Raw genomic sequence first — 5,394 nt, forward strand, 5'->3', positions numbered from 1 at the left:
TTAGCAGTCAAGTGTCTTAGGCACTATGCTACCAGAGCTCCTCACAAGACCTTAATAAGCACAAAATCAACAAGACTAAAGAAAAGAGAAAGAAAAGTCGCTAACAAAATAAACTCAGCACAAAGAATTATTCAGAACAAAGAAACCACAACAAAAAACACAAATGAATGACAGCATTAAATTCATAGCTATCATTAATTACCCTGAATGTGAATGAATTAAATCTGAGTCAAGAGAAAGAAGTTGGCAAATTTGATAAGAAGATCCATAAAAATGTAGCTTGCACAAGACTCACTTTAGATATAAGGATAAAATAAATTAAAAATCAAAGGATGAGGGAGTTCCAGTAACATGGTGGAATAGGCAGACAAACTACACAGACCTTCTTCAAAAAAGAAAGGGGAACCAATTAACACAGATACAGAAGATAATCCCAGAGCCCTGAGCTTTGAAAGGAAGGATACAGAAGTGGACTAAACTCCAACTAGTAGAAGGACCTGCATGAAAACACCAAAAAAGGAGACATTTGAAGCTGTAGTCTGTCAGCGATCCTGAAGTATGGACAGCTTGGATATTGTCAAGTGGTTTAAGGACCTAAGAACTAACCTAAAAATTGGCCCTGCTAGCTGGTGGCTGCACGGAAGACTGCACTGGTGGCAGGAGAAGGAAAGGGGAAGCAGCAAAGTGGGAGATGGGCTGAACTGTGGACTTTTGCCTATCCGGAGGGCACAGCCATTTTGAACGTTTACAAGTGGTACAACTATTTTGGATATTTAAAATGACAGCATTCTCTCAGATTCCAGGGACCTAAGAATAGGCTCCACTTGCCAGGAACCACAAGGACATTCCAGACGCAAATAACTAGAAAGGTATGATATTCTCCTTGTTACTCTTATACTCCATACCCTCTTAGTGAACAAAGATGTGGCCATCCCTCATTCCCACCCACCTTCTGGGCTGGCAGGAATTCCATCCCAGACTGTGTGCTCTGAAGGAGACTGGGTGCCTTGCCCCACCCTGCCCAGATTTTTTTTTCCTTTTTTTTTTTTTCTCCAGTTTGTTTGTCTTTGTCTGTTTATTAATATTATTGGTCTCTCTCTCTCTCTCTCTCTTTTGGTCTTTTTATTATTATTCTTTATTCTTCCCTTCCCAGATTCTGGTTTTCAACTTTTTATCTCTTTCCTGTTCCTGATTCCCATTTTTTTCTTTCATGTGGTTAACCATTCCTGTTTTTCTTTTTGCACTTTTCCTACTTTTTTCTTCACTGTGCCTCTACTCTACCTCTTTTCTCTTATTGCCCCCTCCCTAGATAATGCAGTTTGTTTGCTTTTTTTTCTTTTCTTTTTCCATTTTTTGGTGATTTTTCCTGTGTACTGATGTGGTGTGTTTCTTTGTCTGCTTGCTTTTACTTTTTTAATGGTTTTTCAACTGTTGTTTTTGTCTAACTGAGTGGGAGACAGCAACTGTGCCCATATGACACAACCACCCCACACCTCCTGCAGCTTCAAAATACAGAAAGCAGACTTTAACAAAATTGAAAAGGCAAATGGACAACTCCACAGTCATAGTAGGAGACTTTAATATACCACTTTCAATCAAAAACTGGACAACTGGAAAGAAACTCAATAATGACACAGAAGAGCTAAAAAATACAATCCACCAACTTGGCCTTACAGATATCTACAGAGCACTTCACCCAAAAACAGCACAATATACATTATTTCCAGTGCACATGGAATATTCTCCAGGATAGACCAAATGTTAGGCCACAAAGCAAGCCTTAATAAATTTAAAAACATTGTAATACTGCAAAGCATCTTCTCAAATCACAATGCTATAAAATTAAAAATCAACAATGGGAATATCAACAGAAGAGAGCAAACACATGGAAACTGAATAATACCCCCCTTAAAAACAATTGGGGGAGTTCTGGTGGCATAGTACCTAAAGCATTTGACTGCTAACCAGAAGGTTGGCAGTTCAAACCCACCAGCCATTCCTCAGAAGGAAGGTTGGGAAATCTACTTCTGTATAGATTAATGCCTCAGAAACCCAAGGAGGGGTCGCTGTGAGTCAGATCCAACTCAACAGCAGTGAGTTTGGTTTTTTGGTTTGGTAAAAACAATTGGATAACAGAAGAAATTAAAAAATAAAATTAAAAAATTCCTTGAATCAAACAAGAACAAAAACACAATGTACCAAAATCTTTGGGACACAGCAGAAGCAGGTCAGAGGCTAATTTATAGCAATAAATGTACACATCAAAAAAGAAGAAAGAGTCAAAATAAACACTTTAACCCAATATCTCCAACAATTACAAAAAGAGCAACAACATCTTTTTCACCAGAAGAAAAGACATAATGAAGATTTGAGGAGAAATAAATAAAATAGAAAATAGACAACAGAAAAATTCAACAAGACTAGAAGTTGGTTTTTTGAAAAGATTAATAAAATTGACAAATCACTGGCAAAATTAACAAAGAAAAAGAGGGAGAGAATATAAATAACATAAATAAGAGACAAAATGGGCAACTTCACAACAGAACCAAATGAAATAATAAAAAGAATAATATCAGGATACTGTGAAGAACTATACTCCCAACAAATTTGAAAATCTGGAAAAAATGGATAGATTTCTAGAAACATACTACTAACCTAAACTAACACAGACTGAGGTGGAAAAGTTGGAAAGCCCATAACAAAAGAAGAAATTGAATAGGTCACTAAAAAAATTACCAACCAAAAAAAGTCCTGGCCCAGACAGTTTCACTGAAAAATTATACCAAACTTTCAGAGTAGAACTGACACCAATTCTACCCAAACTGTTCCAAAACATAGAAAAGGATGGAATACTCCCAAATTCATTTTATGAAGCAAGCATAACTTTGATACCAAAACCAGGCAAAGCCATCATTAAAAAGGAAAACTACAGACCAATATCCCTCATGAATATAGATGCAAAAATCTTCAACAAAATCCTAGCAAAGGATTCCAACAACATATCAAAAAACTAATACGTCATGACCAAGTGGAATTCACAGGAGGTATGCAAGGATGGTTCAATATTAGAAAAACAGTTAATGTAATCCATCACATACATAAAACAAAAGAAAAGAACCACATGATCATATCAATTGATGCAGAACAGGCATTTGATAAAATCCAACACCCATTCCTGGTCAAAACTCTCAGCAAATAGGAATACAAGGGACATTCCTCAACCTAATAAAGGGCATTTATGCAAAACCAACAGCCAACATTATTCTCACTGGAGAGAGACTGAAACTATTCCTCTTGAGAACAGGAACCAGACAAGGATGCCCACTATCACCATTTCTATTCAACATTGTACTGCAAGTCCTAGCCAGGGCCATAAGGCAAGAAAGGAAAATCAAAGGCATCCAAATTAGTAAGGAAGAAGTCAAACTATCCCTATTTGCTGATGATATGATCCTATACATAGAGAACCCAAGAGATTCAGTCAAAAATCTACTGGAACTAATTGAGAGACTTAGCATCATGGCAGAATACAAGATGAACATACAAAACTCAGTTGGATTCCTCTACACCACCAAAGAGGTTACTGAAAAGGATATAAGGAAATCAATACCTTTTAAAATAGCTACCAAAAAGAGAAAATACTTGAGAATAAATCTTACCAGGGACACAAAAGACCTATACAAAGAACTCCAAAACACTACTTCAAGAAACTATAAGAGATCTACATAAATGAAAGAACATGTCATGCTCATGAATAGGAAGATTGGACACTGCGAAAATGTCATTACCACTCAAAGCAATCTATCCATTAACTGCAGATGCAGATCCCAACAACTTTCTTTAAAAATATTGAAAAACCAGTCACTAAATTTTATATGGAAAGGGAAGAAACCTCAGATAAGCAAAGCACTATTAAGAAGAATAAAGTATGTCTCAAATTCCCAGATCTCAAAACCTACACAGTCACAGTTGTACCAATACCAGGTATAATGACAGACACATAGACCAGCGGAATAGAATTGAGAATCCAGAAATAGACCCATCAAACTATGGTCACCTCATCTTTGACAAAGGGCCAAAATCTATTCAATGAGCAAGAGATAGTCTCTTTCACAAATGGTGCTGGCAAAACTGGATATCCATTTGCAGAAAAATGAAACAAGATCCATACTTCACACCATACACAAAAATTCACTCCAGATGGATCAAAGACTTAAACGAGAAACCTAAATCTATAAAGTTCATCAAAGAAAAAAATAGAGTCAAACTTAGGGGTCCTAACTTATGGCACAAATAGACTATCAAGCATAATCCAAGACGCACAAACAGCAGAAAATAAACTAGGTGATTGGGACCTTCTAAAAATTAAATTCTTATGTACATCAAAAGACTTCTCCAAAAGAGTGAATAGAGAACCTACAGAATGGGAAAAGATATTCAGCAATGACACATCAATCAAAGGACTTATCTCTAAAATGTATAGAAAGCTCCAAGAGCTCAACATCAAAAAGACAAACAATCCAATTTAAAAATCAGCAGAAGACATGAACAGACACTTCAGCAAAGAAGATATTCAGGTAGTCAACAAATACATGAAAAATATTCACGATCATTAGCAATTAGAGAGATGCAAATCAAAACAACAATGAGATATCATCTCACCCCAGCATTAATAGCAATGTTCAACAAGACAGAAAATAACAAATGCTGGTGAGGATGTCAAGAAACTCTCATACACTGTGGGTGGGACTGTAAAATAATACAACTATTGTGGAAATAGGTATGGCAATTCCTGACAAAATTGGTAATGGAAATACCATTTGATCCAGCAATCCCATTACTAGGTATATATCCTAAAGAACTGAGATGCAAGGCACAGACATGCACACCCATGTTATCCCAACACTATTCACAATAGCAAATAGGGGAAAACAATGAAGAATGGATAAACAAATTGTGGTACATACACACAATAGAATACAATGCAACCCTAAAGAATACTGTAGAATCTGCAAAACACCACATAACATGAATGAATTTGGAGGATTTATGCTGAATGAAGTAAGTCAATCACAGAAGGAGAAATACTGTATTACTCCACTATTGTAAAAAGGCAAGAAAAGGTTTATACATTGAAGGAAACTTTGTTGGTTACTAGGGAAAGAAGGAGGAGGAGGGAAAATTCTTAAATAGGTTGAAAAATATATAAATTTACAGAAACCAAAGATTATGAGTGTTTACCAGGGGTAGGAGGAAGGGGAAAAAGGGAAGCTTTTATTTGCAGGGCTTATGCTAATGGTGGTGGAATACTTTGGAAAAGGATAGCAATAATGGTGGCACAACATGAAAAATATCATCAATGCCCCTAAGCTGTAAATGTGCAAGTTGTTATGT

The sequence above is a fragment of the Orycteropus afer genome, unplaced genomic scaffold (assembly GCF_000298275.1).
Source record: "Orycteropus afer afer isolate SDZICR_OR568_19922 unplaced genomic scaffold, OryAfe1.0 scaffold00208, whole genome shotgun sequence".
NCBI classification, from domain to species: Eukaryota; Metazoa; Chordata; class Mammalia; order Tubulidentata; family Orycteropodidae; genus Orycteropus; species Orycteropus afer.